This window comes from Odocoileus virginianus, chromosome 29 (genome assembly GCF_023699985.2).
Source record: "Odocoileus virginianus isolate 20LAN1187 ecotype Illinois chromosome 29, Ovbor_1.2, whole genome shotgun sequence".
Lineage (NCBI taxonomy): Eukaryota > Metazoa > Chordata > Mammalia > Artiodactyla > Cervidae > Odocoileus > Odocoileus virginianus.
Genome location: NC_069702.1, coordinates 33,970,936 through 33,985,360, shown reverse-complemented (window position 1 = coordinate 33,985,360; position 14,425 = coordinate 33,970,936). Strand labels below are relative to the sequence as shown.

At 34.3% G+C, this 14,425-nt stretch overlaps 1 protein-coding gene across 9 annotated transcripts in view; it reads right to left on the bottom strand.

Moving 5' to 3' along the window:
• The window catches only part of EPHA5 (EPH receptor A5), a 372,969-nt gene that overhangs the window by 163,814 nt on the left and 194,730 nt on the right, over positions 1–14,425 (bottom strand). The window lies entirely within an intron of this gene.

Sequence of the window (14,425 nt, the reverse complement as noted above, 5' to 3'; positions counted from 1 at the left end):
CATTGTTTTATTAGGGTGTAATGTAAATCAGTGAAACCAACAAAGAATGGAGAGAAATGATAATCATAGAACTGACCTCCAGAATACACTAATACTACTATTAAACTATTTTAATAAGCTACATGTAATTTCATCTGTGAACTGAAATAAACATACCATATTCATTTCTCCTGTAAGAATGGAAGAGGGAGGATCACACTGGAGAAACTGCATCTTGCTCTGGTTAATGGAATGGAGTATGGTATCAGCCTGCCTGGCGTGTGTACTGGATTTAATACATGACTTAGGCAAGTTCTCTAAATGCAGTGTCCTCATCTGTTAAATGAAGAAAACGTTATGCCTATATATAGTGTCACTGTAAGAACTGAAAGGTTGAATTTATGGAAACATAGTGAGAACTTTATAATTTACATATTACATAAATAATAACATCACCCTCCATGTCTTCTGCTGCTAAAATCGATTTGTCTTTGATTTGAGAATATATTCTATATGTAAACTAATGTGTGCCTGGTCCTTCAGTCGTGTCCGACTCTGTGCAACCCCATGGACTGTAGCCTGTCAGGCTCCTCTGTCCATGGAGATTCTCCAGGCAAGAATACTGGAGTGGGTTTCCATGCCCTCCTCCAGGGGATCTTCCCAACCCAGTGATCAAATCCAGGCCACTCACATTGCAGACTGATTCTTTACCATCTGAGCAACTAGGGAAGCCCATATAAACTAATATTTGCTAACAATCATTTCTAAATGTATATCCCAGAAGAGGATACAAGAATTCATAATGTCAAATCAATGTGCTTTTCTACAATGGATTGTTTTTCTGTTTAATGAGGAGTATCATGGCCTAAAAGAGTGGTTTTCTAAGCATAGCTCAACACCTACTACATCAGAATTAGTAGGCATAATTATTACAAATGTAGATACTTTGACCAACACTATATCTATTTCATCAGGGTCCTAGATTATTTGAGATGCCAATGTAACATACAAATGCATGCTATTTAGATTCATTATAAGGAAGGTTGCTTAAGAAAAATCTTCTTCAAGGAGGTCCCAATAACATGATAAATGACTATATAAACTAATATTCTAATAATATTTCATTTTTTAAATTTTTATTTTCAATTATTTCATTTTAAATTTGAAGGAATGAATTTAATTTCATATGAAGAAATATTAATGGGTCTTCAATACATAGAAAATTAAATCTTCTTATTCTGGTATCAAAGCTTTCCAAAATCATGCACCAACTTATCTTTCCAAATTTATAATCCCACTGTCTCACATACTGTACAATCAAACTGGACCACCTGAAGTTCTTCACATGCATCTTTTACAATACTTCTCCGCTTTTACTCAATATGCTTCTCCACAGTCTAGCATGTTTTTTCAACCTCAATATGTCCAAATTCTACCTACATTTCATGACCTTATTCAAACAGTATTTCATGAAATAGGAGATATTTTATCCTATTATCTGGAAATGATTACTATTTCTTCTGAAAGTCCACAATGATTTACTAATCTCCTTAATAGAACTACTTTTAACTTTATCTTATAGTTACTTGTATCTATGTGTGTGTATATACAGTGTATATATACACATATATATATATGTATGTATGTATATAATTACTCATTTTAAACTCTATACCCACTGAAGAACCTAAACATTCATTGGAAGGACTGATTATGAAGCTGAAGCTCCAGTACTTTGGCCACCTGATGCGAAGAGTCGACTCATGGGAAAAGACCTTGATGCTGGGAAAGACTGAGGCAGGAAGACAAAGGGACAACAGAGGATGAGATGACTGGATGGCATCATTGATTGAATGGACATGAGTTGAGCAAACTCCAGGAGGTAGTGAAAGTCAGGGAGGCCTGCCGTGCTGGGGTCCCAAAGAGTTGGACGTGACTGAGTAACTGAAGAACTTACTGAAGACAGGATTATGATTTCCCTATTTTGAAAACTGCCTAGAATAAGGTCTTTCTAATAGTAGGTATCAAAATTATTATAGACTACATGTATTAATAGAAATGAGGTTAATGTAAATATCATATATACATGAATTTGTTCAATCACTTATTTAATTAGCCATCCACTGATAAGATTTATTTATGCCCATTTTGCTCCACTTAGAATATGAGATTAATATCACCATCAATAAGTGACTTACTATATTCATAATATGAATTTACTCTCTTAAATATAAAAAAAAGTCTTTCTCTTTCATTAATTTCAAGTGTGTAGGCCAAACAATGGAAATGCATGTGAATTTGCACATCTGGTTTTTCAAGAGACTAGGAATCAGTTACATTTTTACATTCTAATTCCAGCAAACAAGGTGAATGATGAGCATAATCAGAAATCCGAGTTATTGTGTTTCTTGCCACTGGAGATTAAATAGGGGCCAACTATGTACCATGCATATCCTAGGAATATAATAATCATGTTCAATACTTTAATTCCTAATTCAGATTTTATCTAGAAATAAATTAGGAGAAATACTGTATCTTACAAATGGGCTCCAACTCAAAATTTGTGATCTTATACTTGCCAATTATCATACTCCATCACTACAATGAAAACCAAAGGAAAAACAAAATAGCAATTAAAAAATTAACCCTAATTTATAGAAAACTACTTTCCAAATATTCCTCAATTGTGATATATCATGGAAAAATCACTACTTTCTGGGTATTTTCATACTTCTTATAAGTATTTTGATATACTTATAAATCAACTTATAAATATCAACTGCTCAATATAAGTAAGAACGATTAACTGTAGATAAGGTTTTTGCTTGTAATAAGGGAATGAATCAGTGATCTTAATTAGTCATATATGGCTTACTTTTAAGACATGATTATCTGCAAATCTTCTTGTAACTTCTCACATTCAAGATAAGAGGAAAGTATACAGCATACCATTACAAAATTTTCCAAACATAGGAAAAATAAAATAAAACCCCAAATTCACCTGCTTAAGCATTTTCAGTCTATTCTTTATTAGAATGGGGATGAAAGAAACACTAACACTATTAGAACCAACATTGAGGACTGTGTAACTTTTATAAAAGAAATCTAAGGAATTAAGTATCTTGAACTAGAAGAATCAACTATGAATGTATTTGATGATTCTAAAATATTCAGCTATTCTAGTCAACATAAATTATTTGTTTGGTAACTAAAGAGAAAATGGGTTTTATTGAGAACTACTGTTGTCAATAGAAACCCCTACACAAATCCTATTTTAAATAATCTACCCTCTGTGAGGAATTACCTTGAACTTCAGCCTGAGAAATTCATAAATAACGTCTTTTTGACCTTTCCAGTTTTATTGTTTGTTGTAATGTTAACATCTTGAAAGTAAATAAACATGTTTTAATTTTTAAAATAACATATTTACAGATATGTACATTGATTCTGGTGATAAAATATGTTTAGTGAAATTAAGTATATAGGGGTACAGAGTTATATTTATCTATGTAGAATTTTAATATTATACAGTCAAATTTGAAATGCATATTTTTATAATATATTTTTATTTCCAAATATGAATTTATCTGACTAGAGATAGCCAGACATGACTCAAATCTCAGTTTCATCAATAACTATAGTACTGAATAATTCTTAAACACCATGGGCTTCAGTTTTCTTAGCTTCAAATGAAGATTCCACGTAGGATGCTAGAGAATTAAATGACTACCGAATGCAAATTATTTAGCCTTGTGCCTGGAATATACTAAATAACTGTTAAATAATGACTTTTTGAGATCAATAGTCAGGTAGAGGGACTATGAGACAGAAGCCAAGCAGATATATTTTAATAAAAGTAACTCAGGCTAGACTTTCAGAGATAAAGTGACAGAATGTAATTGATATTGAATAATTATGCAGCTAACCAAGTAGAGCATGCCTATTATGGGAGGAATGGACATGTGCACACTGAAGTTGATGGAGAGAAAGGTAGACAGAAAGAAAAGTGAAAATGAAAGTTGCTCAGTCATGTTGGACTCTTCGCGACACCATGGATAGTCTATGGAATTCCCAGGCCATAATACTAGACTGGGTAGCTTTTCCCTTCTCCAGGGGATCTTCACAACCTAGGGACTGAACCCAGGTCTCCCGCATTGCGGGCAGATTCTTTACCAGCTGAGCCACAAGGGAAGCCCAAGGATATTGGAGTGGGTAGGCTATCCCTTTTCCAGCTGACCTTCCCAGCCCAGGAATCCAACCTGGGTCTCCTGTATTGCAGGCAGACTCCTTACCAACTGAACTATCAGAGAAACCAGGTATCAGGTAGACAGACCGATAGGCAAACAGATAAACAGTACAATTCTTACATAAAACAGGGCTACCAGAGAAGTTTGGTCTGTTGTATTTTAAGAACAAATCACCTATGTTGATTTCTGAATTATCTTTTGAGAATGAATATAATGAATAATTAATGGTTAATTAATATAATATAGTTAATATATTTAGTTAATAGTTAATATATAGTTAATAAATAGTTAATAGTTAATATAATGATTAATTAATGATTAATATGATGTTCCTGAAACAAAACTGTCCGGGTTCAAATTCTGATTTATCTACTGGTGGCACTGGTGGTAAAGAACCCACTTGCCAATGCAGGAGACATAAAAGATGTGGATTTGATTCCCGGGTGGGGAAGCTTCCCTGGAGGAGTAAATAGCAACCCACTCCAGTATTCTTGCCTGGAGAAACCCATGGACAGAAGAGCCTGTTGGGCTACCGTCCACAGGGTAGCAAAGAGTCAAACACAACTGAAGCGACTAAGCACATACAATTCTATGTAAGTGGATTCAATTTTTCTATGTGAAAATTTTTCTCAGTAAATGAGGAATGATGAAGGTGATAATGAAGTGACATTCATTATGTATTCAGAGCATTTTAAGGCATTTTGAAGTATACCACAGATGCTGGTTATTTTATTAATTTCCAGTTTCTGTAAGGAAAGAGCCCCCAGATTTGGCGACTTAGCTCAACAATGATCTACTATGTCCACAAGTCTAGGCATTGGCTGGGTGATACTTCTGCAGGTCTTGTCTGGATTTAGTCACATGGCTGCATTCAGCTCATCGAATGTCTGGGCACTAGGCTTGTCCCAGACATCCTCGTTCTCAAGTCTAGGGTTTCTTATGGGAAGGGCAGAGCCCGCACTCTCAAGGTGCTCTCATCTTCCAGAAGGCTAGAACAGGCTTCCTCAGCAAAGTATGATCTCAGGGTTTCAAGAAGTGGGGCATGGAGCTACCAGTCTTTAGAGGTCTGGGCTAAAGAATTTACACCTCATTTGTCTTACATTCTATTACTCAAGGAATATCATAAGCCCACCCAGACTGAACAGTTGGAAAAAGAGCTTTCATCTCTTAATGGAAGGAGCTTTAAGTGTTTTTATATTCTACTATAGCTATTATTTTTATTCCAGGACCTGGAAGCTTAAACAGAAATCTCTATGCCTTCATATAGACAGAAGGAAACAAACTCTTTAGCCAGGTCTCTAAAAAACTTATGATAATTAATGCAATCTTGAGAATATAAAACTGTACTTAGTAGCCATTGTTTTTAAGTAAATAATATATTTTTTAATATTTTCCCAGGAGGACAGTGTATAGTACACAGAGATATCAGTTTGTATTTCTATTGCTGAAGCTGTTACTAATGTTTAATCCAGTATCTGACAAAGAAGTTATATTATGAATGCAAACATAGGCATATAATTTATATTTGCATTGAAACTAAACAGTATTGGTAACAGCTTTTGTTTTGTTTTGTTTTAAAGAAGATAAACTCTCTCTGCCACTTGCAATGTATGTGTTCTCATGGATGTGTTGAGAATCTCACAGATTCTATATCCCAGGCAGCTTTTTATTTGGAAGACCATTCAGGACAGACGACTCTTCCCTTGGGCATTTAGTAATGACATTCACAAGACAAAACTTTATGAAATCAATCTCTTATAATCTTATGTTAGGCATGGAATTCATGGTTTCAGTGATACCAGTGAAGAAAATTCTTTTACTTAAATTGGATTTTACTTACTGAATATGTCACAGTCATGAGTTTCTCATAACAAAAGTTATGAGAAATATCACTGCTATTCATAAAGAATCTTTTAAGTAATAGGAAGCTCTTTATACCAGTGTTTGCACCATTAAAAAGAAAGAACATCAAAGAATCCACAAGGTTAAGTGTGAAGAGCACTGAATAGGGATTCCAAACATCCACATCACAGCATAAAATCTTCCAAGTATTAAGTTGGATATGACAATTATTTCACTTTCTACTGTCCTCATTTAAAATAAGTCTATTCAGTTAAATGTAAGTCCAGTCAGACATTGCCAAAAAATCACCTACAATATAAATCATATATAAGTCTTTGTAGAATTTTTTTTTGTCATTTAGTTTTTTATTTTGCACAAATAGATTTCTCTTGGCAGGGGAAGGAATATTTTTGGTATTAATATTGTTGCTCATATGTACAGAGATCCTAAGAAGGAATAAAAAGCAAAGGTCACAACCCTTAAAATGTAAACATTAAAGATGATTTAGCAAATAAGGAAAAATGCTTCTTGATTTTGAGTTTAAAATCTGTCTATAAATTTTTCTCAGCAATTAAGGTTAAGCAAATTATTCATTATTCTATTTGTTTTCCTTCATCTAAAAACTCCAACTCCATTAAGATAATAACAATATGAAATGGGAATTTACTTAGAGACCCCACACTGCCTTTCACCTATTCTAAGAAAACCAAAAAAATTGTAGTTTCAGAGTATCATGAAAAATAAGAAAGAAAATCCAAGCATATACTAAATAAAGTAGTAACTCATTATAAATACACAGTGTAGGAGTTTTGCAAATGTGCATTGGTTGGGATTCAGCTTTGTTCATTTTAAATAATTAAGTTTCAAAAATCATCTGTCTTTCCACATATAGATTCTTTTCTACAACTTTTCTTCTATTCAGAACCAATTTAAAATGACTAGCATGTCTAGAAATTAAAAAAAAAAAAAAAACAGAAGAAGAAAACAGAGAAGATATGTGAAATTTGTCTCCAGGAACTGATAAGGCAACACAAAGGACAACCAGGAACTTTTAAGACATTCTATTAACTTAATCTAAATAAATAACAATTTACAATCACACAAGAACTGAAAAACCAAAAGCTGTGATAGTTTTACCTAATAAAGATTTTGATGTAACAACTTATGAAATAATTAAATTCTCAAGTCCATTAATGTACACTTGAAGAAGTATTTCCACTATTTTAAGGAAAAAAACAGGAAATATTATTTAAAACAGAGATTATGACAAAATAGGAATGCTGGCAAAATTAGGGTAATTTCATCTGGAAAGAAAAATTGTTTTGGGGCTCCTGAAGAGTCAGGATGACTTGGTATTAGTATCGAGAGGAGATCAGTTCTCTATTAATAATATGACTTATAAAAATAACCCGATTTTTAAAAATTAATAACATTTCAACTAATTTCATTATTTATCTAACCATGTATGAGTTCCTGCTGTATGTCGGAACTACACCAGTCCGTGAGACTTCAGTCGTAGGTAAACGTACGCAATCTCTGCCCTCAAGCAGCTTATGGGCTTCCCAGGTGGATCAGTGGCAAAGAATCTGCCCACCGAGCAGGAGACATGGGCTCAATCCCTGGGTCAGGGAAGATCCCCTGGAAAAGGAAATGGCAACCCACTCCAGTATCCTTGCCTGGGAAATCCCATGGACAGAGAAGCCCTGCGGGGTACAGTCCATGGGGTCGTCAAGAGTTGGACATGACTTAGCAACTAAACAACAACAAGGAGCATATAGTCTAGGGAGGTGAATAAATGAGAAAGGAAAGCATACTTGCATGAGAGTGATAAGTGTTTCAGAACACTGAAGTGAAGCACCTATCTCAGATTTGTTGATTCAAAGACAGCTTCTTGAAAGAAGTCATCTTAGCTGAGAAATAAATATTGAGTAGGAGCTACCCAAACAAAGTAAAGGTAACAGGGATCTAGGGGCTATCTCCTATGTGGCGTCCCATGCTATCACCCAATCAAATGACATCTTTTAAAGCAGGTTTGAGAATTAGAAAGATGTAACTATTTTGCTGTATAAAGTCTGGAATTTTCTAAGACAATGTGCTTAGTAGTAGCTCAATCGTGTCTGACTCTTGTGACCCCACAGACTGTAACCTGGCAGGCTCCTCTGTTCATGGGATTCTCCAGGCAAGAAAATTGAAGTGGGTTGCCATTTTCTTCTCCAGGGAATCTTCCTGACTCAGGAATTGAACCCAGGTCTCCTGCATTACAGGTAGACTCTTTACCGACTGAGCTACAAGGGAAGTCCAATAGGTACAAATAGGTATTATTAGAATACCTATTCTAAGCCCAAGCAGGTATTCTAAGACAATACCTATTTGTAAAAAGATTTTCAGTCATTTGTTTGTTCATTCATTCTTCCAACAAATAATTCTCATATTTTTTCTACATGCAGGTGCATTTCTTGGCAAGAAACAGTAGTAATATTCCTGCACTTAAGAGAATTTACATTCTCAGGGTGAAACAAAAAAAATACACAAAGTCAATTACATAGTGTTAGAAAGTGCTATGTTGTGTGCAAATATAATAAATAAATAAAACTGAGAAGGGGGTAAGAAAGGTCAAGATGAAGGATGTGTGTGAGTGCAGGTGCATGTGCACTAGCATAAGCACACATTTATAAATAGGATGGTCAGAAGACATTTCTGAAGAGATATTTATACAAAAGGCATTTATTATGCCTTGGAAGAAAAGCTATGACAAACCTAGACAGCGTATTAAAAAGCTGAGACATCACTTTGCCTGCAAAGGTACATGTAGTCAAAGCTATGGTTTTTCCAGTAGTCATGTATGATGTGAGACTTGGACCATAAGGAAGCCTGAGTGCTGAAGAACTGATGCTTTCAAACTATGGTGCTGGTAAAGACTCTTGAGAGTCCCTTGGACTGCCTGGAGATCAAATCAGTCAAACCTAAAGGAAATTAGTCCTGAATATTCATTGGAAGGACTGATGCTGAAGCTTCAACACGTTAGCCACCTGATGCGAAGAGCCTACTCCCCAGAAAAGACCCTGATGCTGGGAAAGACTGAAGGCAAAAGGAGGGGACAACAGAGATGAGATGGTTAGATAGCATCACTAACACAATGGACATGAGTTTGAGCAAACTCTGGGAGATAGTGAAAGACAGAGAAGCCTGGTGTGCTGCAGTCCCTGGGGTTGCAAAAGTTGGACACTACTTAACAACTGAACAACAACAACAATGCTAAAGTAGGAAGCCATATGGTAATTTTGGAGAAGATGGTTCTAGGTAGAAGTAACAGGAAGGGGAAAAAGCCTGAGGTGTAAACATGCATGGAAATTTCAGTGATTAACAAGGAGGCAAGCATATCTAATAAAGTGAGTAAATGAGAAAGCACAGGGAGATGAAGTCAGCCAAAGAAAGATCCTATAGGCAAAGAAAGATCCTATAGATCCTTCAGGTCTGTGTCATTTACTCTGAGAAAGATCCAAGGAGTCATGAGAAAATTCTGAGCGGGGAACTGGTATCATTTGATGTATTTTAAAGACCTGTGGCTGTTTTGCAGAAAATAAACTCTGGAAGTCCAAGGGTAAGCAAAGGCATTCATAAGGAGACTATCATAATCATTTAAAATAACAGTGGTTTGGATCAAAGTGTTAGCAATGGAATGGGTTGGAAATAACTGAATTATGGGTTCATATAGGTGTATATAAAAATAAGTGAGTTTTAATCCTCAAATCCATCTATCTACCCTTTACTGTGCTACAGTTTTCTTAGAGTTTTGATGGGACTGACTGTACATCTGGGTTCGTGATAAGGACCCTGAGGACATCCCTAGGGGAGCCCATGGGGAATGAGACAGCTTGTCTATTCCCAACCCCTTATCACAGAGATGGATTCTGTGGTATCTCTCTCTCATTCTGTCCTTTGCACTTGAAGTCTAGGACTTTTGGCTGATAAATTGAGGAAGAGAAATTTTCTTTCCTTTTTGTATGGTGTGTTATACACAACTAATGTCTGGCATTGCTTCAGCCATTTTTCTCTTGAGTCAAAACAGACCAAGAAGAGGATCAGGCTCTAAAAATCTCAGCGACATGGAGCGAGATCCATGATCAAATCATTTCTAAAATTTGTGCTTTTCAATGATAACATACGTTCCCTGCATTGCTTAAGTGCATTCTAGTTGAATTTACGTTATCTGCAGCCTTTTGGTTGCTGTAGAGTCAAACAACTATGAGTTTAAAACTATAATCTGTTAAAATAGGAAATAGTGTGTAAAATAGGGATACGAGTTACATAGTTCAATGAGCTGGTGTGAGAAGTAAATAATATACTGGGTGATAACTTTGATTGTTTGTATTTTAGAAAATATTATGTAAGAAAAAAATACACATAGGATGTATTTCATATATAGGATAATTAAACTCTTTGTATCGGATAATTAAAACACCAAAGCCGTGGTTGGATTAGAGAAAATCTGAAATACCTTGAGTTTCTCAATACAAAAGGTCAGGACTGGATGAATGTGAAGAATGTAAATTTAATAGCTATTTGGTAAAGAGAACCAGATTCAGGGATAAAAGGCAAACCCTGTCTCTATCTTCAATTTCACCAAAAATATTTTAGATATTTTGCTAGAAAATTTAGTTAATATATCTCTATAAAACTAGAACTTGGCATCTAGTGATACATGTTTTTGCTATAATCATCATGACCATTATTGTCAGTATATTTAAAGTAAGTTTAAGGAGTATTCAATTAAGAATTTAAAATATATTCTGATTAAATATAAAAAAAACCATTGATATTACTAAGACAAAAACAAATAAGAAAATTAAGGGAGAGTAGACTGTTGTTAAACTAGAGTCTAGTTGCATCATTGATGTGACTTTCTAACAAAATAATAGTTTTTTTTTTTTTTTTCAAAACAGTATGGTTAGTTCTTTTCAAAGTTCATACAATGTTGAGCTGAATAACCTCATCTCATGTAGAGGTAACTAAAGAAGTCTGCAAGCGATTTTCTAAATGGTTAACAGAATATTTATTTTCTTTGCTATCTTGTAATAACCAAGCTTGTGAATACTATCTTCACCAAAAGCAGCACAGTGACATACAGGGATAGATTTTTTTTTTTTTTTCTGTAAAGGAAAAGTAACGGTAGGACTAGAAATAACAATAGTGCTTTAGAAAGTAGAGGAAAAAATATACACTACATGATATCTACCAGTTACGTAAGTGTGTGATTTCATAGTTTCAGGAGGCAAGTCACTAATATATCTAGTCCAAATCCATGGAAAAATAGACTTAAATCCCAATTAAAACTGACTGTTTAGCTCCCTCTAAGTGTACCAAATGGACATGACTGAGCATGCAGTAAGACTATTGATATTAACATCTTATTCGAAAATGTTTAAAATTATTAATTTACTCTTTGAATCCTTTTATCCTCACTCCAGGGAAGCCCCTTATCATTATACATAAATTGTAATGGTGTAAAGTTTGCCAAAAAAACATAGAGTAGTATCCACCCCACAACCTTTTCTACCTTTTCACTTTTCATGGTTTCAGACACCCCTAGTCAACATCAGTTCAAAGATATTAAATGGAAAATTACAGAAGTTAACATTTCATAAATTTTCAATTTCCCACTGTTCTGAGTAGTGTGATATTAATAAAATCTTGCACCGACCCGCTCCATCCCACCTAGGATCTCCACCCATTGACATCCTCTGCTCTTGACATCCAGAAATCCACATCTTTAAGGCTAAATGATCCAGGACTACCTAAGGCAGATGATCTTCCTTAAACTAGATCATCAGAAGGTTAATAGCAGCCTAATGCCACATCACAATGCCTGGGTCATTCATTTTATCTCATCAAAGAGGCATTTTATCATCTCATATCATCACAAAAAGCAAAAGATTTGTATAGTACAATAAGATATTTTAAGAAAGAGTTTATATTGATATAACTCATTACAGTATATTGCTATAACTGTTCTTATTAAGAGTTATTGCCATTAATCTCTTACTGTGCCTAATTTATAAATTAAATTTTATCATAGTCATGTACATATAGGAAAAACACAGTACATATGTACAGTGCTCCATACTATCCCAGGTTTTAGACATCTTCTGGGGGTTGGGGAATGCCTTCTCTACAGGTAAGGGGGAAATACTGTAAACTACTAAACTACCACCACCATGTCCATTACTACCAATAATAACTTTAAAACACTACTGATTTACTGTCTACAAAGGACTCTTCTGAAAGACAACTATGTCTTTCTATATCTCAGCATATAAAGGGTTAACTAAGCATAAGTAATAGCAAGTGAGGTCTTATTAATATGAGTAGATGGTTGATGACAGAAGTTATAGCCTGAAATTTTAGTAATTTATAAAATAATGAAATTTTTCACCTTTAAATATCATTTATTACTTCATTAGGGAAAAGTAACGATTGTTTAAAAATTAGATAGACATCCTCTAAATTCATATACTTTAAATACATAGATATAATAAAAGCAGAGAGAAAACCTTGGTTGGAATAATACTGTATTTGTTTTTGGTTCATATCACAAGCCTAAGAGAAATCATTGCTTGAGCTGCAGTTTAAACATCGGTTTGCAGTACAGGTCATATCCTCAGGCCTTTCAGGCTTGAAAATTCAACAAACTAGCCTCTCTTTTCTTACTAATGGAAGAAATTCGTAAAAAGTGAGATCAAAAAGCCAGCACTCAAAGTAATTTTAATGGAAAACATTTCACATCTTCAAATAAATTCCTCAAGCTTGATGCTTGTTTTGACAAAGAAGATATTGGTGTCTTTGTGCCAAGCTACAGAATCAGTAATTTGCTCTGACCGAATTCCAATAAAGCATTAAATGGACGGTCAAATATTAATAAAATTAGATATAACAGAATAAATTAAAATACTCCCAATAGTCAAAAATCTTAAGATATTTTTCTCAGTTCATTTTGTGTTACTATATCATTCAAAAATAGGTCATTATCAGCAAAGATTGATTATGCTGGTATTATGTTCACCAAACAAGGCATGTCTATTAAAATAGACATAAGGGCAGTTACAAAATAGTGTATCATTTTTTTAAATAAATGCAACTGTATATCCTAAGTGGATTTGAATAAATGCCTCTATAGATATGTATATGAGATAAAGAAAGCAAAATAAAGAGAAAACTGTGAAGTCAGTAAGTTAATTCATATTTGATGCTATTGCTGTTGAGCTTAATAGGCAAGCTATCATCAATTCTCTTCCATTTTATTTTATTAGACTTTATTCTTCAATTCTTTACTTCTTCTGAGGAAAAATAAACTTCTAAGATTGGAGTAGGATGGACTTTTTAATCTGCTTTTATATCTTTCAGAATGCTCAACAGAGTATAATAAATGCAGGAGATGTTGAATAAATAATGTTTGAATGAATGGCAGTCAATTTCAGAAAAATCACATGAACAAGTCATTTCAGCACGCTGTGCAAAAAAAGTTTTAGTATTCTAAGTAAACTTCATTTAGAACCTAATAGAGGACTCATGCATATGCTTGACTTAAACATGATTTCACATCTGTGTCTTTACTCTTATGCTACATCAGGTCATTGGGGATGCTTTCAGAATTTTGATCACAAGGACTTAAGAGCAAGAGCACTTCAGAGAGAGGTTTTAAACAAACTGATATGTTATCCATATCAATTTACAATATCCATCTTTACACAAATTTGTTCTTAGCATACATGCCAATGATATGAATGAGTGAACATTTCAAATGCTGAGTTGCTACAATTCTGTACTGGACCATGAGAATACTTGATAGTTCACACTTGAAATGGAATTTTGAGCACGATTCTGCTAACTAGATAGTGGGTTTGCAATAAGAATTACACAAAGCTAGTTTAAAAGCTTCCAAGTGAGTAGTAAGCAGAATAGAGTACCTACATTAGCTAGAAAGAGAATAGTACTAACAAAATCATTGCTGGTGTAAATACAGAATGTCAGCAGGTATTTTCTAAACAGCTTTAGAGCTTTTTAGAAAAGCAACATCAAGGAAACCAGATTAAAAGGTATCACCATCTCACTAGAGAGGAGGAACACGAAACAAATATCAACCTCTTATAAGCGTAATTTTTCTCAAGTGTGGGCCAAACACCCTGCAGCAGGATGTGTGTGTGTATGTGTTAAAAATGCAGATTCTTGGACCCTCCCTTGGATACAATGAATAAAAAAATCCAGGCTGTGCAATCCATGAGTCCATAAATACAAACTATAGATTGAAAACACCATGCGTTGCTCTTAAGCAGCGTAGTATTCATTATACAAAATTCCTC